General features: G+C 36.6%; 1 long non-coding RNA gene across 1 annotated transcript; it reads right to left on the reverse strand.

The window, feature by feature from the left end:
* Positions 1 to 27,646, reverse strand: LOC139815225 (uncharacterized). The gene is made up of 3 exons (XR_011732692.1): positions 27,304 to 27,646; positions 27,052 to 27,135; positions 1 to 1,267 (listed from the first exon to the last, which is right to left on the reverse strand). It is a non-coding gene; the product is annotated as an uncharacterized lncRNA (long non-coding RNA).
* Positions 27,647 to 27,896: the final 250 nt, after the last annotated feature.

Genomic DNA, 27,896 nt, shown 5'->3' on the forward strand with positions numbered 1-27,896 from the left:
TGCCTGGGGGGCTTACGGTATTTATCTGGTTTGTCTATGTTATAATGAACTTCCCATATAAGGGTATATCAGTAAAATACGCACCAGAGCGCTTGCTACGTGCTTGATAATGCCTGTTATGTATAACATGATCATGTGGTGTACCCTTGTGTTCATTAGCGAAACGCAAGGAAAATTCATTTTTCGCGACGTAGTGCCCGCTTGTTGGTGGTCGCTGAAATGAGTTTTTACACTGCCCCAGCTTTGAGCTAGCAAATAACGAAAGCTATGCGCACTCTATGATACACGTATTATGATAATATAATAACGGCCGAGCTTCATCAAGTCTTGGGATTTATATACTTACTATGTTTAGTATATTACGCAGAATGCAGTGCAGTCTTCTCTTTTTCATGGTCAAATTTGCTAAAATTTTACCATGGTAAAATTGGCAAACGTGTGAGTGCATTTAAAAGACAAATCAAAATTAAAAAAAAAAAAAAAAGATTGCTAGCTGGAAAAAAGCTATCTTATCAAATATTTAATATTCTCAAAAAGAAAATCTTATCGTATTATAATTTTTTTTTCATTTATGAAGCACGATAATTTGTATTGCTACAATAGTCTCCATCAAATAACTTTCGGACGTAAGATGCGCGCAAGCATGGCTGAATGAAGCTCACAGTGTTGCTCCAGGAATGTAAAAATCTCCTCTCCTTCCTGCGCTCCGCATCAATTCCATTCAGAGTTTGTAACACGAAATTGGTTTCGCTGACAAGCGCTCCAAACTAAAAGCGGTCGACGGTACCCGAAAATTACATTTTATCCGGTCAAAGCAAACTTCCTCAACAATTCCCGCGGCGGTGGGTGAAGGTGGGGAGAAAGAGGGCGCGAAACCGCACGAACTCAAAGTGCCACCGACCGGAAGATAAAAGAACACGACACGGGATCGCGGCGTCGTTTTGTACGATGCGAGAGGTAGAAAGAGAAAGAGAGAAAAGGAGGACGGAGTCACCGAGAAGAGGAAAGTATAAGAAGTCACGCGTGCATCACGCGTCAGGTCCTTCGTCGGGATTGCGAAGTTCTCCGCGGGGGAAAACTCATCCGAAACTATTTGCTCCGGGTACGCCCGCGGAAAGTATATGTCTAAGAAGCTACATCTTTTTATATTGCCGAGTTCCGTGCAGGATTACCCTCCTTTTATTACTGCGGATCAAAGAGAGGGTGGACGATCGTCTTACTTCCTACTTACTTACCTCCCGAGGAGGATCGCCATGAACGTAACGACCTGTAACAAAAAGAAGGCGGCATCATTACAAAGCGGAATGTCAATCGTAGAATTCGCGACCTCGGAATAAAGAGGAGGAGGGAGAGATTAATAGGACGTCTATTCTAAAGACTGCATATTATCGTGGTATCTGCTCGTAATTTAACTTCAAGCACTGACTATAAAGGTAGATTTACTTTGTCATACAATGTAAATTTCTTTCAATAAATTGCCCACTTTTTATATCCATTGATGGATCTGAAATTGTGCTTCCTAATTTTCTATAACGAACCTCTTATTATCTTATATCTTCTCGCGGGATTGAGATCTCAGAGATTTAAATATAAAGATTATTTCTCTTTGCTAAAAAAACAAAGGCCGCATGCGTGCAACTGTCTTGAAAGAAGTGCACCGCAGTAAAAGAAAATCGCGTGCGTTTCCTTAGATGGACAAGCCGCAGATACGCATTCGCGCATTCGGCTGCTCGCTCACCGGCGAATAAATTACGCGGCATTTTATTTGCGTCTTCACGGAACGCACAAAGGAAGCCGCGGCCGCGAATAGCGTCGCAAAAGCCGGATGCGCCGTGAAAAGGAGTGCATCCTCTGCTCTCGGGACGCACGTATGGACGGTTTTAACTCATTTCGCTACCGTCTGCACGGTTTGCATTCGTCGTGCGCGCCCATTCAAACAAGATCGCGGCGGAAGGACACGATTTACGTATCTAGACGCTCGCACGCGAAAGATGTACTTCAAGATTAACTCGAAATATTTCAATATCTTACAAAGAGATAAAAAAGTTTGATGTCTCTACATTAGGTCACACTTATATGTGCGTATGGGTTTTATATATTTTATGTAATGTTATATAACTTTTTATATCTTAATCTCAAGAATTTTTTGTATACGCGGTATGTATAGATAAAAGTAATCGCATTTTTTATATAGTTATTGTACAAAGTATCAAACTTCCATTTGATCAAATGTATATAAATTATAAATGTCCTACAGATTTTAAGAACAGTTTGCTCCTTGGCATTAATGCAATTTTTGGCAAATTTATTCTTATTTTTTATTTCTAATACAAGATATTTGCAACGTTCACCATGACATTTGTATCTCAAACTGATAACAGAATATGAATAACTTATAGTGACCGCGATATATTATATATAAAAAAATATTTTCTCTATCGTTTCAGCACCTCAGATAATTGTCTTTGTTCGTCATATTCTGATACGTTCATACATCCGTTTATACGCGGCGATTTCACGAACGATATGGTCGGAGCAACTCGGAGCATTTACGAGCAAACTCGTTACGACTGCAACGTGCACACGTCGGGAAATGCGATTGTACTGAAATCCGCGACGACCACCTTCTTAATCCGTTTGCGTGAACTGAAAGCGACGTAAACTCGAGAAGGATAGCTCTCCTGCATGATAAGTACGCCAGACTTGCATTTTCTTTAGCAGATGAATATTTACAATAAAATGTTTTATAATAAGATATCTTATAACGAGAGGAACGCAATTCAAGTTACGGAGAAGTAAAATGATCTGTGTGCCGTTTTCAATATTATAACGTAATTGAGCTTATAACGCAATTGCGATATTTAATAGCTTACAAGTTTGTCTAACAATGTCGTTAGTAAAATAAAAATAAAAAAGTTAGTATTTTCTCTTATTTTATGTAATAATAGTCAATTATATTATTAATGCAAAATCTTTAAATTAGTAAAATAAGAAGAATTAAATATAAACCATATTTTCTCTTAACGCTCATAATAATATTAAAATAATTCTATTTATATGTATACTGCTTTTGTACACCGTTCTGATGCATACCGTTCTGCATCTTATAATAAGCAAATAAGATCGCGAGTATTGGAATAATAGTCCAGTATTTTGCGTACAGCAGGAAACGCCGAGATATCGAGATGTATCATTATAGTTAGTGATAATCAATTAGACCTGGAAATAGCTTTGTGTCAATTACAGGATATAACTTTATCAATCAATGGCATTTAATCCATTAAACATAATGGTACTGTTGATATAGTTCTCGATTTTCTCGATTGAATATTAATTAATAATACTCATTTCCTTTCAACAGTATTAATGCTAAAAACAGATACACTTAAAATAATATTGCGTATTATCGATTTCTCAAATTGATGTATTCATTTACTAAATCCAATAAGATGTAAGTTTTCTTTTTAAATCAATATTTTAAAAGCACCGAAATGTATTCAACTTAAAGTTAAATCTTACGCGCGATATAGAAAAGCTGTCCAAATATACTGCGGACACTTCAATTTCGTAAGTGACGCAAATGCACTGTCGCTCTTAACATGAGTGCCGTGTCTGCTCGACTAATTGCATCAAAAGGAACGAAAGCGTACGACATTAAGCACACAAGCAGCCGCCGCGCCGTTCTCGCTTCTCAATGAACGCGACTATCTTCTCCTCGCCTTTACAGCCTCATGTTTCTCCTCTTCGAGGAAGCTGGCAGCGGATGAAGCGGACAGCTCTCGAAGATATGTACCACGCGACAACTGAGTTTCCACTGAACTCCTATATTTAGTCGAAGCGAGTCAAGCCGCGGCACTTTTTGCGTGTCAAACAACCTCGACGTCGCGCGGCATTCGAGGCTCCAAAGCGAAGACACTAATTTAGAGGCGTGTCGGCATTTAGAATGCATCGAACGGGTCCGGCGATGTCATCATTAGAGCGAGGAGAACGGGCAGCCTCTTTCGATCTTCATTAAGCTGGTTTCACATCAGTTTGTTTCCACACAAAAAACTTGAGCTATAAAATTATATGTATCTAAAAATTCTTTTTTAAATATAGACAAAAACCATAAGGATAACAAAATTAAATCGATATAAGAAGTACTGTGTGAGAGCAATACCTCTTATTCGTTAGCATCTTATTTTAAGTTATTTACCCTTAAGTTATAAAACGTTCCAAATTGTTTACTGCTCTTTTCTAAATATATTTTTATTTAAAATTATTTTATCTGTGATGATATAATTATGGAAATTGCTAACTACTTTATTATTTATTCATTTAAATTACTTGCAAAATTAGTTAATTAGTCTCCTAATCTAGGAGACTATTATCGCGTAAACGAAAAATAGATAAGTACTTTCACCGAAGTTTTCAAAAAAAGTTTTCAAAATATCAATAGAAATGCTCACTAGAACTCTGATGTGAGAGCAGCTTTATAAGGTTCGGTATATTGGAACAGGACGAGTGCAACAGGAGAAGTCGCCGTGGTGTCTCCTGTCTCCGCCTGACACCGCTCGAGATACGGCGCTTATGTTAATGCGAGGGGCACATCGTGTACGACGAGAAGGACTGACACACAATGCCGGCGATAGCACCGGCCGAGACCGAATCCGGCGGCCATTAATAATGAATGGTACGAACTCAATGAATCACAGTTACGTATACCATTATAATGTAAATATTTGACGCAACTTATAGCCTTCGCATCCTATTTTGTGTCAATTGTTTGCGCGAATAAATGTCTCGTATCAGAATTATATAACAAAACGGAGAAACATATTTTTCTCCCCATATATCTAAAAATATTCAAGATTCCTCCGATAAGAGAAGTTTCTGTATGGAAAGTCGGATCTGATTCTAATCGCGAAACGTCATGATGTTACGCGTTGTTAATGGAAGGCTTGCTCTTGGAGTAAACAGTATCGGTATCAAGCAAGGAATCGATATCTACGATAGGACAGTGTTGATGAAACATTACTCTAGGATTATATCTCAAGACATAATAATGTCATCGAATTTACATACATTCCTATGTTTCCTCTAGGAAACCTGGTTTATCGTGAAAAAGGTTTTATATAATCGATAAGTAATATTAAAAGATAAATTGGTTTAATTATAATTTATTAAAGACGTTGAAATTTATCGATCGATATCGTTAATCTATATCTCAGAAATAAGGTGATAAATTACAGTGTCATGATTAGTTTTTAAATTCTTTCAGATTCTCGGAATTTTAGAACAGATCTCGATTTAGAGTCTCTGCACCTACAAGCAGAGCAAAATTATTTCCCGGCAAAATAATTTCCGCGTCTCACGCTCTGCAAGCCAGCGACGCTAAATACGAAATGAGACTTCAACGGGAATGATTCAACAACCTTATTACCACATAATATCTTGCCTTCCAAGACTCACGCGTTAACTCGGTATTGCGAGCGCGCATAATGCACTCTCTCGCCTTCCTCCTCCCTCCTCTCTCTCTTTCTCTCTCACATACACCCCTCTCTCTCTGTTTCTCTGCAACGAGGAACGAAGACGCAAATTCGGTATGCAGTCTACTGCGTTATAGTATTATCGTACCGCTTCAACTTGCTTTGCGCTATAATCATCGTCTTACAGGCGCAATAATTTAAACGACGCGTCTCTGCGTTCGCGCGCGGCGAACTTGATATTCTTTCTGTTTACCGATGCTTCTTGTTTGAGAGTTTTCTTCGTGTCTCAAAGGTGGATTAGGATCTGCATAAGAAGAAATTCTTCCGGCATACTATAGGTACTCCGACGATATACTTATTTCGTATACGTTTCCGCCGGACAAGCTGCGGGAAGGTAGATGCAATTTCTGACCGCTAACAAACTTTGTAAAGAACTATGGCAGACTATTAGTTCCGAGTATTTCGCAATAGCTAAATTCGTTTATTATTATAAATTAATTATTAATTCTAGCATGCAAATATATATAAACATATATTAAACTTGAAAAAGATGAATGTAAAAACAAATCTTGCGCTTTGAAAATAAAATATCTTATTTCAAAGTTAATTTTGTTTCAAAGTTAATCATAATTTATTTTTTAATAATTTTATTTAACATAGCAATTTAAAAAATTATAATAAACAGTCTCTATTTAAATATTTGTTGTAGAAACATCAGAAGCTTATGAAAATGTAACAATTGTACATCCACAAAGCTACATCCACAATGCATATTTATGCTTATCCTCCGATACGGAGATGCGCATCCTTCTTCCTGCTCACATTCGCTATTTATAATTTAATTTCGATCCACGACGTTCTAAGTCATCGAAACTGTTGCCAACACAGCTTTGCGTCTACCCGTACCGAACTAGCCGAATGTCAGGACGTCGGGTAACTCATGAATTTGCATGGACCAAGCCAAATATAATCTTAGTATACACAGATGGTTCTCTCCTTCTCTTTCTGACATATATACACACACACAGAGAGACACATACATATGCGTGCTCTCTCTCTCTCTCTCTCTCTCTCTCTCTCTCTCTCTCTCTCTCTCTCTTCCTCTTCCCTCTCTACCTATTTCATTCCGTAGGGTGTTCTCACTCGAAGGACTTGACTCATTCTCACCGCTCATGGTACTGTCGTGGATAGGAAGTGCAGATTGCCCTGTTTAATTACTGGTTAGGGATGGATGGGAAGCTTCGAGGGCAATCAGCCTGTTTGTATTTGCTCGCAGGTTTATGTCGGTTTACTCGTAACCCGCGCCATCCGATTTCTACGAGACAGCTCAATTCACCGAACATCGCATTCTGCGATGGTTTGTGGTTTCTATCTTTGTGCGCCGTGACGCGAAATAAAGAGATTAATGTATTCGCGAAAGTAGATAATATAAGATAATTCACAAAATGTGTTATTCATTATTTGAGTTACTCACCGGAAAAATCTATATTGAAGAGAGGAATAATTTAAACAATATCAATATTTAAATAAAATCTGTGTAATTAATAATTATATATCTAATTAAAATTACCAAATCAGTCAATAATTAATAATAATAATAATAGTAGTAATTTTTGTAGTAAATGTCCGTTAAAGTTGTAGATAGGTAAATCTTCAAAAGACGTCTTGGCTTAAAAGTTCGTAGACATAGCGCATGTATAGGTTTGCAACATGGGTCGTCGTTTTATTATAATGTTGTGCAAGAAGCTCAAAAGTTCAGCACATCATCTCGCGCCTTTTTTTTTCAAGAATCTCCATTTTGCAAAGTTCGTGAAGTCCCTATCAAACTTGGAAGTTTGTTTACCGAGGGCGCGCTATCTGAACTAAGACGCCCGTACGCATTTCCAGATAGTTGATGGTAAGTTTAATGGAGATTCTATAATTACTATCTTAGCATGGCACTAAATTATGCGCGATTATCTAGATTGTAGGTACATGTTTGCGAAAGTGCATGTCTAGTTGCTGTTGCAGTTTGGCACAGCTCTCTTGTTACACTTCAATGAAGTTAATGCCATTCGTCGATGCAAGCTGCTTGGCAAGTTAAGGCGATTGTAGGACTGAACCAATCGATTATGTATAGTTCATAATTCTAATTAATTGAGGAACATAATAACATCATACTGATATTAAAAGTTTTATGTTCGTAATATCACGACATACGCGAAAATCGATAATATAGGAAAAAAGTTTTCATCATGGTAGTAAGCACTATCTCTAATCAAATTTTGAAACTATTTTTCAGTGATATAAATGAATGTGTAAAACCATCGCGAACTATTAACAGATTAAATATAAAGAAAAAAGTCCGAATAAAAAATTTAAATTACATGAAAAAATGGATAATGATTGGTACCTACTCCGCATAGATATCTATATAATCGTAACTTTAAAATTTAGTCCAATCTCGTACTTCCACAATGCAAAACTAATACCTGCTTGCAATGCGTCGGGCGTGTTAGTTTCTAGAGGGTATTTAGACTATACCATTTTTTTCAACATCACATTGCTATCTTAACACGTAGGTATGTGGATACGTCCGTTTTTTCCCTTTCACGGATGAAACAGGCGCGGTACCCTGGTTCTACATTAGCCGGAAGCCAGACGTTCGTTTTGCATGCACCGTAAATGAGTTTTGCGTATTTGTTGCATACGCGAGAAAGCGCGCGGAACTATTTACACGCCGGCTCACAAAGTGAGTTCCCACCGACTTTCATTCACTATTTTAGCGCACGAAGCACGCAAAAGGCTCGCGTGCGAGCCGCGTTTTCCCGACAACAGTCGTTTCTCGCGAGAAGTCCCGACATCGCTGTCCGCAATTGTATTCTTTGCTGTCATCATGAGTTGTCTAGTTTTCTTCGTACTTTCAGTTTTGTGATATAGTTTTGGTTTATATAATAAAGGAAATTATACAAAATATATGAAAGAATATATGTTTTCCACATTATACACAATGTATAGATAAACTATGTAAAAATATAATAAAAACACATTATTTGATCAATTTTTAAACAGTAAATTGTCTATTAAAAATTTAATTAAAAAAAATTGTTACTAGTTTTAACTTTATAATTTTTACTTTGCCAAGTAGCTGAATTATTAACCATTAAATATTAAATTTATTTGAAATAAAAAAATAAAATTTTATTTCCCATTAACATTTAAGAAATATAATTACTTAATATTTTAAATATTAAACAATTTCTGTACCCAAAATTTTTATAAAACAATTAATTGAAAATTCTTTGTCGATCAAGATATTTTATGATTCGAATAAAAAATTACATCTTCATCATATCTATCTTTGTACTTCGTCTAAAAGTACCATGTCAAGAATATATATATATATCTCTCTCTCTCTATCTCATTGGACCAATCGAAGTGCATGTCCAAACCGAAGATTCGTGTTCGTATTTCAACGTTATCAATCTCACCGGGCGTAAAACGAAAACGTCAACGGCGTTCTTCTTTTACATTTCTCGCGCGCGGTGGGCTCTGTCTTAATTGGCGCATTCCGCCGTGCCACAGACGTGAACTTATTCGATTCACGTTGCATCCCTGATACCTTAATGAAGCAAATTTGCATTCATACGCGACGCGAGTAAGCAAATACAGCGATACAATAAAACTGATGCCGCATCCCTTGCCATGGTCCACGTAAGATGAATGCGTTTGTTGAGCGGGCTTTCTGTTGGCGACTTCGGAGTCGCATGATAATGATTCAAACGCAGCTTCGTGCTGCAAGGGACGCTGGACGGATTCTGTTTGAGACATACATGCAGGAAATTAGGGAGTCTGAATTTGCAATATGATACGCCATATGTGTCGAGTAAAATCTGATCTGTATAAAATTAATTAATTTTCTTAAAATTTTAATACTCAAAATAAGGTTGAGATTATACTAAAAATGAGAATTACTAAGTGCTAAGAGAATTATAAAATACTCATTGATAAGATTATTTACTTTAAAGAAATATTTAGAATTTAGATAATAATGGAAATTTGGAGATGCTACTTTGCAACTGGCGATGCTCAACTCTACGTATCTTAAAATAAGTTTACTATGTGTCAACTGCTACGTCATTAGAGCAATATAATTCGTGTAGTTCTCAAAAAATATTCGCAGCAAAATAGTCAAACTTTATGACATTTCGGTTTTATCACGAACTGAAATATCACACAATGACTGTTATTATATATCTCGACGGAGGAAGATAACGTCAAGCCGGCTCTTTCTGGCGCGTTGCGCGGCCCGGCCCGGCGGTATATATATCGCAGGTTTAACTCCATTATCCATAAACTTCCTCGAGGGATCGGGAAAACTTCCCGACGTATAACGCTGTCAGATTCGCAGACACAAAGGTAGACAGTAATCGTCGGTAGGTAGCCGTCGCGTCGTTCGCGACAACTACGGCGGATTCACGATCATAGGAGCAAGAGAAGGAAAGGGAGACAGAGAGATCCGGAGAATAGAACCGTCGATACGGGGGTCTCGTTACAGCGTGATACGCCAGTGCCAACAAAGCAGTTCTGTCCGCCGGCTGAATGCACCGGCATAACTAACATAAGCACAGGACTCTAGCAGTCCAATCAGAACGGTCCAACAAAGATACCGCTCTCTCGTCCATTGTGCAAATCCTACTCCGCGCGCTCCATGCGCCGATAGTGTATCGGGGCTTTTCTCGATCTCTGATCGAAACGTGCTCTCCCGAGAGTGAACATTGTTTGCGCGGTTCTAAATGTCGTATATGCCAACAGAGCTTTGCGCTATGCATAATGCATTTGCACTCGGAAATAGAAACAAGGTTTGAGAAAGATATAGATCTGAATTTTATAGAGAAAAAAAGGGAAGAGAAAAAAGAAAGAGCAAAAAGGATTTGAAAAGTCACTTAACTGCTCATTTAAGGGATACAAGTAGTTTGTGTATTAATGCATTACGCATTTGTCATTTCAAGACCTTAATTTCTTTGTAATACGTAATCGTTTCATCTCTTGATCTCTTCGCAATCGATTGGTCAGCCAAAGGTATTACTTCGCGCAGCGCGACGATTCAAGATCGAAAAGAAGGTCTCAATCTTTAAATCCTCCTGTCCTCTCCTTAAGCTCGTTCATTTCCCTTGAATTGACCACTTCGCGCGAACGTTCTTTAATTTTCCCTGTGAGTCTCGCGCCGACGATTAGCACAGCGTGTAGTGCAGAACAAACTCCTCCTGTCTAAATTAAAATGTCGAATTAGTCGACCGGCGTACCTTTTATGCGCTGGCAAACCGTCGACCGTTAGTCATCTCAGTCTTGTCCCTCTCCCGACTCCCCTTTTCCTCTTTCTTTCCATCTCGCACAAGAAAACGAACGTTATCTGACGTACTTCGCCTCGTTTTAGAGACCGTCGAACGGAACGTAGAATGGAGGAATTGCCGATGAGAAAGAACGCTCGGAGAGAGGCGCAATTACAGGAATATGTACGGCCGGTTTCGTTCAAATGACGATAATACGCGTAGAAAAGAATTTACGGACGAAAGCGACGGGATAATTAATTGCCGAGCCGTGACACCCTTTATATTGGCGGCACGCGATCGACCTATCGATTCTCACCTGGTGTTGGGATCTATTCACCACAAGAGGTGTTGTTAAGAGAGCAAACACGAGGAAAATGTATTACCGGAAATATTTGAATCGATAATTGAGTGTGAGTTTTAATTGTGCGTCAAATGACATGCGTATACCACTTAGGTATACCTATAAGTACCTATAAGTATAATCCTATAGGATTCAATTCTTTGCGACTGTAGCAAATAAAATTTTAAGATGCAATCTATTAATTTGTTGTTGATTATTGATTTAGCCCGATATATATAAAAATAATAAATATATGATATAAATTCATGTAATTGTTATGCGTTATCTAGTTTCTTAGTCAATAATTTCAAAGAACAGTTCAGTATGCCGCAATTAAGGGTTTAATATCACAAGGAAAGCTTTTCAAGATTTCCATCTTCTTTGCCTCTTGACAAAGAACGGTGAAAATCAATGTAAATTATACAGAGAAGAGGGAATTGATCTTCTAAAGTCTAATTTATGGACGCCAGTAATTCCCAGGGCATGATTGCCTAGTTTTTCTGGCGATGCGACGATATATCCTTCACGCGTCGGTTAAATTGTGAAAAAATACCGACGTTTGGCGATCCTTGCCAAAATGGAAATATTTATACCGGCCGTTACACAGTATGCATAAATAATGAACGGCAACGAACGCGTCATGTCAGCGGGACGCTTTGTGGGATTGTCGAGAGCAGCGTTCGCGCGTATCCCTCAAATGACAGTCATATTAGCGCGACGTGCATCTGCGGTTTGCAGTATCTGTTACATTGTACGCAGTCAGCTTCAACCTATTACTGTACCGAGATGTATAGTAAACGAATTGACCGTGATAATGCTATGTATAGCGATTTATATGTAATAGCCGCGAAATAAGAATTATCACATTCTTCGTTCATTAATTATTTCGTAGAGCATGTATATAACAAACTATCAATTATTATAAATTACTATAATTAATAACTGTTGTATCGGTGAGTGATAAATGAAATAATATGTAATTATTGGACAAATATCTAATAGCAGATATCAATAAAGATAAGATCTAATATACAGTTACTCACATATAATTAATAATGACAAGTATTTAAAAATTATTACTTTTATAATAAAAAATATTGTTTTAGAAAGCCTTATATATTTCTGTTGTATGTGTGTAGTTAAGATTTGGCATACGCAACCAACGAAATTTAGTAAGACTAAATATTTTCTATTATGTAAATATTTGTATACAATTATCAAAAATTATTTTTAGCCGCGTACAAAATTCAACAATTACATCGTAGTGTAAAAAAAGACAAGTTAAATTAAGTTTGAAGTACTTTTGAATATAAAAACTAATCACAAGATGAATAATTTCAGATTTTCAAAGTCGATATCCCGAGTTCACGGATGAAAGAGGATTGTGCACAGGTCATTAGAGGGATTACCACGAATGTGTCAATAAAGATCGCCCAGCAGCTTCCGAGGTGAAGCGCGATGGCTCTAAATCCCGCAGTGATTATCTGCGATTCATTGGTGACCAGGGATTTCTTAACGCGACAAGTTACCCGATAAATTAATCTTCACCAAAGTTTTCGTCCCTACAGTTAATTAATAGCCATGGGCAATCCTATCGCTGCATCCTCGATGCTTTAAGCACTAATTAGATGTCTCGTATAAATCGTACACACACAGATTGTACTTAACATTGGACACAATTTAAAGCAATAATAGTAGAAAGTACAATGTTTAGAAAATAAAATATTTGAAAGTTTATCATTGAAGACAAAAACTTCTGGAAATTAAATGTCATTATTATACCATAAAAATCATTATTAACGCTCTAAGTCGTGTTAAAAGAGATTTGCTACATAATTATAATTTAAAATTACATAAAGAAAGTCGATATTGTCGGAAGTGTGCATTGGAATTTTTTGTGAATTTAAGCTAAAATAAAAAATTCATATCTGAAAATCACGAGGAAATTTAAGAGAAAGTATTTTATCTTATTCGTAATCAAGTTTCCACTTTCAACGAGGTGTACGCAACCGCGTGCAATAGGTACCGCTTTTGATCCACGCGGAGAACGTATTACCGCGCTCTGTCTCCTCGGACGTACCCTTCACGTAACACAGAAAGGCGGGGTAATTAAAATAAGAGCCCGAGAGTTTGCGCGCTGAATGCTATCTTAGCGTCGCGGTTAACCTCATGGGATCCAACGGCATTTTGGCTCAACTCACACGCTCACAATTGGCAGGTACACAAGCAGGGCCTTAGGTATGCTCTTGCCACCGAGGGCTCGCCTCCTACACTCTCGCTGACACCGCACCGGGCTAACTTGCGGCAGACTTTAGAGTTCGGAGTTTAGTTAGCGGCTGGGTCCGCATCTCATGTTAGTCTGATTACTCGGAGACCAAAATGTGTGGCTTGTTGTTTCTACCCAGATAACAACCGGTATATACCGAGGTGTCGACCTTCTGAGAGAGAGAAAGTAAGGCAAAAGAGGAGAGAAGAGGAGAGAGACAAAGACAGAGAGGGAGAAAGAGAGAGAAACGGATGGTTATAATGCGTTTCTCCGGTGTAACTCCGATCCAATTAAGGTTACCAGATCGTTACACGGTTATATAATAGATCGTTTAATGCCGCATACTCGATTCCACGCTTTTGATTAGCTACAGATGGTGATTAACACGTGTTAGATTTATTTATTTACAAAATCATAATCAATATTTTCTTTCTTTATGAATAAGAATATAAATATACAACACGCATCTAAAGTTAAAAAAACTCATATATTTCTCTATAAATTTTCTTTTACCAAATATTGCATTCGTTCTTGTGTTTTCGGTATGCAGCTTTAAATGGTATAGGCTTTTGAGAATCAAGCACATCTTTTTTGATACATGGATTTTCGTTTAACGTCTATCTGCGTTAAAAGCTTTCCACAATGCTCCGAAAAGTTTCTCCCGGCTCGGGGCTAGACTTACTGCCTTCGATTCAATAAGATATGAATAGGTACTTCCACCCATACAACTGCCGCGGAAATAATAAATGACTTTCTTCTTCGGACGTAGGAACGATCCTTTCGCGGATGAAAAATAATGAAACTTTGACAAAAGGAATTATAGATCATAATATGAACTATCGCGTGTCTGAAACACGTGGCTGTTTTCTACTTAGACTAATTATACTTTGAAATGCATTTATACGACTCGAAACTTTCTTAATAAAGTATTTATGGCTATTCTCTGCTTAATATATTTTCTGAGACTTGGCCTTCCTAACGCTAATATTATGTAAATTATTTAAAACTGTTATAAATTTCTGAGTCATAATCCAATATAATAGTTTAAAAGACGTCGTTAAAGATTAAATTAGGATATGTCTAAAAGAACTAATTTTTTAGACACTTCCTTTGCGTTACTTAAACAACAATCCTTCTATCTCCTTTATCAAAAGTAGACAAAAGTAGATAATCTTGAGTGTTATCAAATGCTCTCGATTAACGGTGTGTATTACAATTAAATTTTCAGTAGGCTATCTAGATGGATAAGCAGAAGCCTTCACCGTGTATTATCACAGACAGCCGCGTAGAGTATGCCATTATCCCAATTTATAAGCTGTCGAAACCCGAAAAGCCGCATCGTAACGGAACATGGCTACAACATGGGGATCCCGACTACGTGAAGTTTCACGCTTGCCGCTGCCATCTGCACTAATCGCGAATCTGAACGCTGCCGTCTAATTCAATGTAGCAAAGTTTCGAGCCGGACTGCTGCAAGTTTTGCGTACCGAAATAATCGTTACGTAAACAACATTTAGGATTACACACGCAAATGGCCAAGAAACTTCGAGCACAGGCCTCACCGATGAGACAAAGGACGATAACGATTGTAGTTACTTGAAACATTGGGACTCGCGCGCAGTCCTGAATCCGTATAATTGAGAACACACTTTTAAACAAAAAATTAAAATATATTCCTCTCCAAGCTTGTAACGTGACGAGCGTTTACGTTAAAAAAAAAATTTGGTTGACATTAGAATCGAAATATATTAATATTAATTAATAATATAATTCATTATTATATTTCAAACTATAAAAGTGTAAGTTTTTATTCCCAGAGAAAATTAATTTACTATATTTTAAAGAAAGTATCGTCTCTCATATTAAATTTTTTCAATATATAGTTAGCGAATTTATATTTAACCCTATAAACGAACACATGAGTCTTTCGTACCCTACCGTATTAAGATTTCTCGAAAACAACCTGCACAAGTTTGTAGGCGGCTCCTTTGTGAGAAAAAAGTTAGTGATGAGAACACCTCAAAATACTTAGGCTCATTCTCAATTCTCTTTCATTGATAAAAGCGCGCTTTTATTTCTGAAACGCTATAACATAAACTATAGCATTTCTGAAATAAATGGGGAAATAAATTATTTAAGCATTTAATTAACACTTCAATGAACTTGCGTGAATTTTTTTAGCACATTTTTACTTTATTTAATAAAGCATGAGAAAACCATGAGTTCGATTTATGTTGGCGAAAAACAACAATTCGTTTTAAGGGTTAAGAATTTTCAAACTATTCCTAAAATGTCTAAAAACATATGGAAGTTTATGAAAGAATTCTTTTCAGTACAAAAAAGATTGTCTTTTTAATATAAAGTTCAATTCGCTGTTTAATCTAAGCAGGGAGCGCGAAATGAGCACATATACGGTTCGAGTCCCTTTATCACGGTCCAACGTATTTCTACGCTGTAAGTGACCATTTCCATGCCGGGCTAACTAAACTGTACGTGGCTGTGTGCTCACATTGAACGAATTCAAGCCCGCAGCAACGTTAGGAATTCATTCGGCCTAACGTATCGCGCTCGTGTTCGCACGCGTGTAATATTCACTGTTGCACGCGTGTACTGGACTCGTGAATGGACGTTGGGGCGTGCGAGTGCGGCGAGTGCATTTCAAATCAAGCGATAAATTCAGCGCCACTGTCGTCTAGAAGCGACTAAATGCGCGCTGCAATTCGGGACGTGCTACGGCAAGGGAGAATGCGTCCTTTGAACGCACCAGAACCCAGGATAATTAAACGGCAAAATTCTCGGTTTTCTCGCGTGGAGACAGGCGCCAAAGAGCGAATCTCGCTCTCTTTCTCTCTCTCTCTCTCTTCCTCTGCTTCTCCATCTCTTTTTCTCTTACTTCACGCAACAAAAACTACTTTACTCGTAATTAAATGAAGTTCGTTTCGGTGAAAAACGTGCGCGGGTCGCGACGATGTTTCTGACAATGCGTTTTGTCACCGCGAACTCGTTACCAACTTTGATAATAATTGTATAGCTTCTGCATCCTCGCCTGTAATTTGCGCGCCGCAGACTGGGACGTTTATGCCAAGTGCCGCGTTAATTATTAATATGTGCGGTTAAACAAGAAGTTTGTTGAGAACGGCCGATAGGTTTACGCGATAAGATACGTTAAACGATATATTTTTACGGTAATTGCAGTCATCCTGTCTTGTTATGTAATAATTATATATAAAATAATATATCAATGCTACTATCGAATGATTAGATAAGATAGCTTTCAGAACTTAATTCATTCATTTCTTTTATGTTGTAAAGTAATCTTGTGTTTTATGTACTTTATATTTTAATAAATCTGTATACAATTAAAAAATTACCGTACAATAATTCCCTGTAAGAACCTCGACTAATCAGTAACTATCTGTCCTTTAAGAGAAAATGATTAAAGTAAGAAAATTAATATTTGTGTCACATCAAGATTGATGCTACCAAGCATCCGCATTAGCGATTGCAGTTGCAGAAGCATGCTGTAATAAATATAACCTGATGTAATAGAAGACGATGGAAAACGCGAGCTCTCCTACCGCGCAAAACTACGAGCTGTCGTCCATTAATTACATCCTAAGCAGACAGAGACACTTAGTTCTCGAGATGTTGTAGGATCACGAAGCGCGAAAAAACGCAAAGTCGATGGGCGCGAGAGGAAATGCGAGATAAAGCCTTCGTGTAGCTCGTATTATGTAGCAGTTTAGCTGAGACGTTGACAAATCGCTCTCGCCAAGAGCGATTCATCCGTTTCACTCTGCGCGGACGCTTCATGTCTTGTTCGATCGACATTGAATATTGTTCGACTACTGCATACCGATAGGCACGACGGCCAGTTTAAAATAAACACAACGTTCCATAAATCATTATTTCCGCCGACTGGCTATCCGCGAGGTATCCGGCCAACTCTGAGTGCATCGATATTCGAGGTAACGGACTATCGATACTCGCGGAGTGCTCTGTCCACTTTAGTTGTCCTCTCGTCTCCGGTCCGTTGGGAAATTTACGATTGATCGTATCTTAAATCTTTGACATTTAACGTTCCGTCGACAAAATGTCGAACATAAATAAATGTTTCTGTTTACTAAAGAATACAAGGATGAAATATAGAAGAACATATAGCAGCGGTATAAAGAAAAATGCGGCTGTAAATATATATGTATGAAACAACCCGATCGATATGATGAATAAAATGTATACCATACAAGATAGCAAAAATTGAAAAAATTGTATGTATTATTTTTTCTCACAATTTACGTAGTTTACGTATAGTCTTTGTTAGCTATGTGAGAAAAAAATCTCTGTGTAAACATCAACGTATGTAGACAGATCATGCGTAAATTTGTGATAGTCTAAGTATAATCTATAGTGCAATTCTGCTAGAAACATAAGATGTATATCTAACGAGTGTACTGCGACTTACAGTTGACTTTGCCACAGTTTCGAGAAATATTAAGCTAATATATCTAATGTGATATAAAATTAAGAAAAAAAAAACATTATATGTTCCGAGAACTTGAAATTTATACATATAACATTCTTATATAAAATAAAATGTATTTCAAAATTTATTAGTAGATATTATATTAAAATAATTTATTTCTTACAAAACCACACTTTTAAAATGTTCTCATATTTTATATCTCACAATCAGTAAATTACATCTGTAAAATTATAGGACTTAACAGACATTAGCAACTTAAGTAAAATAATTAAGAAATTCGATTAATAATGCTTTAAGATTTTAGATTTTATAATTTTATATGTAACAGATTATATATTACGGGAAGAAACTGTAATATATCAATTCAATATTGAAAATAATCGTATTGATCATATATTAGCATCCATTACGTATCAAAATAAAACATAATGGTTCAAAAATATTTTATTAAATTTTGATAATTTTAGTTTTTAATACTTTTGAATATTATTGAAATAAAAAAAGATATTGATTTTTCTGATGTTAAAATTTAAATAATATAAGTAAAATTATTTCCATTAAATATGTTCAATTAACGTGAAATTATGTGTATCTCATTAGTGTACGGCCGACAACTCATATGCATCGATCTAATACAAACGTAAGATGCTTAGAGATCTACCCGGTGGTACTTCAGAGAGATAGGGTCTAGTTCATGGCGGAAGGCTGCGGTCGAGGACTCGGTACCGGCGTAAAGTTTATAATTACAGTTAGCCGGCGGTCTCGAATGCGAAATTAAAGCGCGCTGTTAAATATAGAGCCAAGAGAAGCACGCGGCTCGACGCTTGCGACGCCGCGGGATAAGCGTTCTTCTAATAGTCACTTCGAAAAGAGAAGAGTAAAGGGCGGGGGGGTCTTTAACCCTTTATGCTATTCAACATAGTGGTTTATGACAGCTGCACGCATACATATTTCTCTTAAATAATCTAGATAGAATAATTATTCGTAATAATAATTCGCAAATTTCTATCACGAAACTTTTCTAAACTAATAGCGGAAATTGGTAAACATGCTAACGAATAGTAGTAATGTATAAGAATAATAGATACAATTATTATAATAATTAATTGGAATCTCTATTTGCGAAAATACTCGATTATAAGAGATTACTTCTCTAATTGGTCCTTTGCATTGAGACATTTCTAAAAAATAGTGTTTGTATCATATTCGGCATTAAAGTAAATTATGTCTTCTTTCCCAAAACTCGATCACTGATTAAAAGGCGGTCATCAGCGGTTTTAAGAACTGCAACACGGAACGTCGCGCTCTGGCGCGCTCTGCTGTCTTATTTAAATAATCTGAATACATTAACTAACGTCTCATGAATACTGGAGATACCATTTGACGTGGGCACTTTTACGCCGGCCGGTGCACGTTAAATGGCTTTATAATGACGGCTTACGCACCGCGCTTATGCTGCTTTTCTGTTTCTCCACACCCCGTGCTCGGATCCTCCAGGTGATTTCGGACGAAACGACAACAAGGCGACACGGCCATCCCTTTTTTTTACTCTTTGCATTTTTTCGTAATTTCCAAGTTAATCGACCGCCTCTCGGAGAAGTACGTGAGCTATCTATCGGACGTATCGCCGGCACGTAGCTCGCATGCAAATCGCGCGGAAGATTCTCTCTCCCTCTCTCGCGTGTGCGCTCCGATGCAAAATGCACTTATATTTCTGCCAATGTATTGGCCAACGGGATGGAAATACTATTTAGGAAACGTTCCTCGTCGAATGAGAGCAGTTCTTTATCGCGAACTCATTTATTATCGGCGAGCGTCGGAAAATATCGTGTCGCTCGTTAAACGGAATACCGAATACCGCTGGCAAAGACGACTATGGGAATTGTAATTTTGGATTCATTCCAACAAACGTCGTTAAGTGCGATAATAATACTAAAAATAATTAAATATTTGTAATATTGCAAAATATTGCATGCTATTCTGCACATATAAATAAATGTTTGGCATTTCGGGGATTCGGTCGTTACACTAGTTTTATAATTCCTTTTTTATTACAATACATTCTTTAAATATTATTACTCTTTTTTAAATATTATAATGACTATGCCCTGTTACATTTTCTTTTATGCATATGTGTAAAGGCGATCAAGACATATATGATATTTATGCTAACTAAGAGAGATATTCTGTATTCAATATATTCCACAGATACCAGACGATATGAATTAATGTCATATATTTACATATATGTAAATATATTATACATATTAAATTAATATGACATTAATGCTATAATATAACGTTACACATATTTATACAATGTTACAACTTGCTGTAAAGGCTCTTCTCATATTTCAAATGTTTTCAAGATTAAGAATAAAATATTGATGTTTAATGTAAGATAATTTCACAAACATCAGCTCGTAAACACATAAATTAAGAACATTTGAGATGTGCGGTATAAAAAAAAGAACCTTGTATATACCTCCCATTGTATAATAATTCCCATTTAAAATGTAATATAGTGTGATATAAATCAATATATATTTGCATAATATATATATATATATGTATTGATTTATATACACTATATTACATTTTAAATGGGAATTATTATACAATGGGAGGTATTATACAAGGTTCTTTTTTTATACCGCACATCTCAAATGTTCTTAATTTGTGTATTTACAATATATAATATATATTGTAAAATTCACAAAGCGCGTTATTATTGATATCACGACTGATATATCAAATTATCTTTAGTATATTGACTTTTCGGAAAAATAAAGCTAACTATCCATTATTGGTTTTCGTTGATATCATCAATATAAATCGACGCGTCCGAAACAATTTCACCCAGAAAAAAGAATATTCTCTGTTCCTAGAAAAACAGGAACCCCCATCGTCAATCCTCTGACTGGTTTTATGGGAAGTGCTTAACGCCCAAACGCCGTCTTTTCTCTCAAAACCTGATCCTCTCGCTGTCCAAACATCTTACCAGATAAAATTAACCCTGGAGCGATTCTTCAAATGCGTCTCCTCAAAATAAGTACAACTTCCTAAGCGTTTCTTGAGAGACCTCTCATTTAGAGCAGTGTTTCCCAAATCAGGAAAAAGTTCATCTAAATTAATATAAATACTACTCTCTATTGTTGATCATTCAATATAAATAAATTCAAGATATATAAACTTTTCGTAAAAAATTTTTATTATAAATAAAAACTGCAGCAATAGTTGTTTCGTGTAGTTTTCAGTAAATTCCAAAGAGTTCCTTGTTCATATTGGGAAACACTAGTTTAGGGTAACGCAAAGGGTAACAAACGAACACAGAAATTTACTCTGTTTTGTTGATGAACGGGGACTAAATTAGGGACGGTTTGGTGATAGAGGCAAGCTGTATGCACCAAAACGACCGCTGACACGCTATGTATTTTTGTAGATGCGCACGTGCGTCGAGATACATGGGCCATAAAATAACCGCAAAACGACATAACGCTCTGATAGCTTAAAAACTGCTGGCTACTGTTGTATGTCTATATTGGCGTCATAACCTGCCGGTCGCTGCCTGTGAAAAAGCACACGGGACCGATTTTCGCATACAAAAACTGACGTTAATTCCAGTTATAATCGGATTTATAATTTATCATCAATTGCGTAATTATAACCTTCGGTTCTACTACGATTACATTTGAATAACTGTGTCATGAGTCAAATTTTTTCCATCCACATATATACATATAAATGTATACATACATACATATGTGTGTATATACATATATATATGTAAATGTAATTATCCATCATTGATTATCTGTGATGCGTAAAATAATTCTAAATAAAACAACTAATTGTGCATATAAATTGTTATTTAAAGAAAAAATTGTGTAATATAACAGTTAGCACGTAAAAATTAGAATTTGCTATTAATCATCAATCTGACAATATCAGCTGATTGCCATGATATATCTAATAATTAAAATACATGAGAAACTAAAAAATAAAATCTGAATTACAAAATCAATGACAGATAATACAGTTTTTATAACTCTATAATCTTCCGAATACTAATATTCGCTATTAAAGAATTGTACAAATATTGTGGGACATAAAAAATTGTGAAAGCATATTTAAAAAATTGTACCTACGTTATTTACATATTTAGATATCTTACAAAATACTTATTTTGAAGTTTTTAATCTAATTCTAATATTGTAATTGAAATTTAGCTTCGCTGTTTTTCCAACAAAAATTTCGTTATACTCGAACTATTGATCGGCATATAATGCTAAAGTACCGGATGTATTTTCTCGACTAATGTGCCGTTCACGCTGCATAGAATTCCAACGATCATCTATTATTCATTTTCTACCGTCTGTGAAAAGCAGGTTGCGCATTCGTGTAACGCGAAAATTTTATACCAGTTGCATCGATTTCATATTATTCCGTCGTCGTCTAAATCTAAATTTAAATGCGATCTCGCGCTTTTCATCAGCTGTCAATGAAAATGGTTAGGAGCAAGCAACCGATAATAATAGCTTAGGGCTTCTGACTGCATTACCCGCGTTGAATGCCATATCGTTGATAATAATGGCACTTCTATTAATGAACGAGTGAAGAATTGTCAGATTTATGTGCTAATACATCATTATGTATTCATACGTCATTTGCTTCTAAATGGAATTTAATCCTCTTTTGCGTAAACAAGTATTGTCTTAACAATACTAAAGACCATTAAATTCGCTATTTAATAGAAGGCAATAATACAATAATACATAATGCAATAAACATGCAACTATATATTACGTGTAAGAGCAACTAACGTCCAAACAAATTAAGTAAATTAAAAAATTTTCTTGATAAATAATAAATACTGTAATGAAAAATTTTTATTTTTTCATAATTAAAGTAAGTGTCAAAAGATTTTACAAAGTAGAACTTGCAAAAACTATATCATTGCTTTATTGAGATGACAATAGAACCTATTCTACGATATCTATAAAGATCTCATCTATCAGCAATTATATATCGAAATCTTTGGATAACGATCAATAAATTTTGGAAATTTTAAAAATAGAAAAGTTTAGAGAAGTTAATACCAAATGTAATATCTCAAAGAAAAAGAATCTCTAAGGTTTTGCATCGTGCAAACAAATATTAAAGAAAACGGAAAGAGAGAAACGTTTATTTTATATATCATATGTGTTATATATTTATATTTTATATATTATTACCTAATGAGAGATAAATATTCAAGTTTTCATATGTTTTTACGTCGAAATTATTCATCAGAACAATGTATTGATTATTCCTCCGTTTAATGATGGAGAGGATGCAGGATGATCCTCCTCCAGACACCCGTTTCACGATAAGTCTTAAGTACCAACAATAACAGCACGCAAGGCTGGCGTTTGCCAGATACGTCACAGTTGCAGCAAGGGATTTCACGTAACAGCCAAAGGGATATTATTGTTATTGCTGCGGTACGGACGCACAAAATCCCGGATTTCGCGGTAGGGACGTGCAGGGTTGTGAGGACCAAAGTCGGTTTAGTCCCCGCCGATAATTAAGCACCAACGATAACAAACTCCCTGACCGAAGTTCCGAACCGTAGAACTCGCAATATACCTACCTTAGAAAAATATGCAAGCTTCTCCAGTATTCTTCAGCTTTTTATTTTTATATTATCTTTATAATAGTTAATTTTTATCCCTCTCTGTTCAAAGATTTCTAAAAAAATAAATGAAAAAAAATTCTTAAAATTTATATTTAAAAATATTTAAATATTTAAACATCTTTTATCCAGTATATAAATCTCATAAATAATAAACACGTGTACAAAAGTTGAGAAAGTTAAAAAAAAGTAAATCACAAGTTATAATCCTATTGCAATTAAGCTGACAGTTCGCGCATCGTCAGCAAACATGCCTTCATAAAAAGGATTTTCCACGAGGTTCTAATTACTTCTCACTATTTTTTCTCAAAAAATGACAAAAGCGGTTTTCTACAATTGTTCGCGAATTACTTTCGCTTACGTTTGCAGATTCATTTCGCCGCAGGTGTTTGCCGTTTTAATTCCCTTAACAAAATGGCATGCGCTGCGTGAAGAACGTCATCCGGCACAGAATATACCGAAACTGAAGGTTTAAAGGCACGGAAGGAAAAGCGAGGTGGATGGCGCAGGATGGTTGGGACAGAAACATGAAAAGCATGAAAGCCGCGCGAGAAACATCTCTGTGGCTACACTGAGACTTGGCGTACATTTCTTCTCGCACCGGATCAGCCTTCCGGTATAATATTTCCGGTTTGCGCGATGCTGGCTATGGCGCGGAAAAAACGGATGAAACGGGTATATCGTAAAGAGAAAAGGGGGAAAGAGATATATTTCCGTTAATCACGTGGCGAAAAGTTCTCTTATTTCTTTACTGTTAAATCGACTGGAAAAAAATTGCCGAGGGAAATAGAGAAAATTAATATTAATGTTAATTTTTGTAAAGAAATAGTCTCGAAATTGTATTACAGTGAAAGATGGAATAGATCGAAAATAAATTTTAGTATACAAAAACTATTAATAAGTTTTAATTTATTAAAGAGTAATTAAAGAAAATTATTTAAACGATATTTTTCTTGTGTTAAGTTTCATTTAAAAAATAATTTTATTAAATCTCTGGTTCTCGATTTATCTGTATAAAATTTACTGCATTTTTTGATTTAGGAAAATAACGATTAAATAGTATACCATTTGATCGTTATTTTCCTAAATATATATTCGCGCACAAATGCGCCGTCGATTAAAATTATAATGGTTATTACTAAAAAGTTGTTACTAAAAATTTCATCGTATATTGTGATATGTTATTAAAATAAAAATTATTATACCGCATAATAGCTGAATGTTACGGTATAAATGCACAGACTTTTTATCAGCGCACGGTTTACTGTTGATAATTAAAATAGTAATAATAATACTTTTCAGTACATCAAGTAAAATTCGAACAAACGAATAACCGACTAAATAATATTAAATAATTTAGGGGTTCTATTCTCGTTTATTCTATAGTACATTTATCGCCTACAACTCTACCGATATTTTTATGTTTATTGCAAATACGCACGCAGCGGAGCAAAAAGCGTAAATGCGCGGGCGACTCTTAAATTCTCGCCAATATGAATTTTTAATTTTCCTGTGCTTTACGACTGGCCATTAAAATACGGCAGAGGAGCGGGGTGAAAACGTGGGAAAGTGCGGAAGCCGCGGCCTCGAAGGCGGAAGCGCGAAAGAAGGCGAATGTATAGAGCCTCGGGGAATCCCCGACGGAGTTATATTTTTCTCCAAGAGCGCCTCTCCGACTACGCGATTGCCCTGAGATATGCGATTACGCGAATTTATTGGTGTATAATACCTCGCGGGCTGGGAAAAAGGAGGGATCGATGCGCCGCTTATATACACAAATTCGAAATCGATACGCGGTACCTTTGCCGACGCGGTGCTTTCCCAGCGATGTTCCGACGGAACAAAGCTGATCTACAGACAGTCTTTGACTATTCCGTTAAATTTCCACTAGGAGAAACAATTAAATACTTTGGTATAAAGTTTCTACTAATATGGCGTTACGTTAAATTAATGTTAATTATATCTGAGATTTACAAAGAAAAAATAAAAATATATTAGCGGCAAAAATTACGCATAATTATTAAATTCTATCGACCAGAAAAAAAACATAATTCAGATGTTATTAAAAATAAGAACATAAACGTTACTACAAAGTATTTTACTGATCCCGTCGTGTAAATTAAATTGATTAACTATTGACAATAAAATTCAAGTAAATTTAAATATTTAAAGAATCGCGAGTATGAAACGCGCGAAACAAATAAAAAACTCGACCGGTTCGCTGTATATGAAAACGAAAAGAAATGACAATAATAAAGTGACGTGGCGGGAAAATTATTTTGAAGAGCTCGCACACTGAGGGAACTTAGCGCGAGCAGTGGCTATGGCAAAGGCAGTTGGTATTAGATGCAGAAACCGACTGAGTTACGAGGGGTTATAAATTTCGAATATTGGACTTCTGCCCTGTCATTCTCCGCCCTCCCCTTTTTCCGCATCCTACCATCCTCTGTTCGGTACAATGGGAGGAATCTCCTTCTATCCACGCGACTCGTCTTGACCCACTATTATGTCGGGCCATGCAAAAATAGAATCTATATTTGACTGGTCCATGCAGGGATATCCCGCATAAAGACGCATACTCCCCGTGTGTGCGCGTGGCTCGTATTCCGTTTATTATGTGCATAAAATAGGGCAGAATCCCGGTGCCCGTTGCGCGCGCCAAGAGAACCGAGAAAACGCATCGTTGTGCGCTCTAAATTCTTTAACCCCTTCGAGTCTGATGATCGTAAACTCTTAGTGCCTCGCGTTATTTCGTACAGCTTACGATTATTAGAGAAAGAACTCCGTTTTTGGTTTACAACAAGAATACGATGCGAAATCGGGAACGTATTTTTTTTTATAAATTACCTCTTGCATATCTTTTTTATTAAAAATGCAGATTTTAATTTTTAATGAGCAATTTTTCGCAACATTCTGAGCATTTTTTCCCTTCTGCACCTTCTCATCCAGAAAGGAAAGAAGAGCCAGAAGGGCCAGAGAAGGCCCTTGACAGATGAACAAAGCCGCGCGTTTTCAGTTCAAATTTTATAAGGGAGAATACACGAAGCAGTCGCTTACATATGTGCAAAGCTGCGCTTAAGAGTTCAAAAAATTCAAAATAATTTTCAAGATAATATTTCTTTCTATCTATACTTAAATGCAAGCAGAGCGATAATCAATATATAATGTAATCACGAGACATGGGATATTTTATTTTTAATCAATCGTGAAACTATATATTACGCACAGCGTCCTTTTTTGATCCTTTTCTATTCAAGTCGATATATTCCCCCGGCACGCGATTTATTCGCTTAAAGATCTGATAAAAACTCGATCAATATTCTCGGATATACAGCTGTTTAATTGCAAAATTGCGGCCTTGAATGCTTTTGAAACATCTGCTGTTTCGTCGAAAAATAAGCATGATAACTTTGTTTGACTCTGTGCTCTCAATCGCGAAAGACTAAAGAGACTTGGTGCGGATTCTAGTAGCTCCGGATTGGAAAGATAAAGTTAAAGAGGTACTTACCAACCTCCTCATCGTCGTTATCATCCCTCCTGCTCCGGCTCCGAATGATCTGACATCTGACTGCCCAACTGATTGCAGATCCAGCTGAAAAGATACCCATAAATATAGTCTCCTATCGCATAACATTTTAATACATATAATTCCGAACTTTCAAAAATATTCATATTTTGCCAATAGAAAGTACGTGTGTATACATCTCTTTACATATCACAAAAATGGTTTATAACTTCGTAGCAACATTTATCTACTCACCGCTTTCTGATTCGGCGCAACCCCTTCCGTATATAATTCCCGCGATGCACTTGTAGTTTATTCACTAAAAACACGCGGATACGAATCGATCGGAGAAATCAGATTCACTCCCGACGTTTATTCGCAGTTTACGCGCGATGCGCCTTTAACGAGCGAACGATGTACGAACCGCGAGCACCGTCCGTCGAGAAAGCCAATGGAACGATCGAAGGATCGCCCGAGTTATGTAAACGCAACGTACTACGTACTACTCCGCACGCGATCTGAATTCTGAATACAACCGCGCGATGCACGACCACTTTTCCACCTGTTTCGATGTGTATTTACACGGGCGCGGGGGAGGGGCGATAGGATCTCGACGGCAAAAAAAGCTCAAGCGACGCGACACCGGCGATATTTGCGCGTGACGTCACGAGTGAGGAATGCGAGGAACTCGGAAGCGAGCAACGAGCAACCCTCGACAACGTTCAACTTACCGCGAGGCACAACGCGGCATCGGCGATCGCGTCTCGAATCCGAAAGGCAATGCGTGATCGCGGTCTTCTTCGATAAATGCGTTATTTCGAAACATACCCTGCCATACGTATCATACG

This window comes from Temnothorax longispinosus, chromosome 6, assembly GCF_030848805.1.
Source record: "Temnothorax longispinosus isolate EJ_2023e chromosome 6, Tlon_JGU_v1, whole genome shotgun sequence".
NCBI classification, from domain to species: domain Eukaryota; kingdom Metazoa; phylum Arthropoda; class Insecta; order Hymenoptera; family Formicidae; genus Temnothorax; species Temnothorax longispinosus.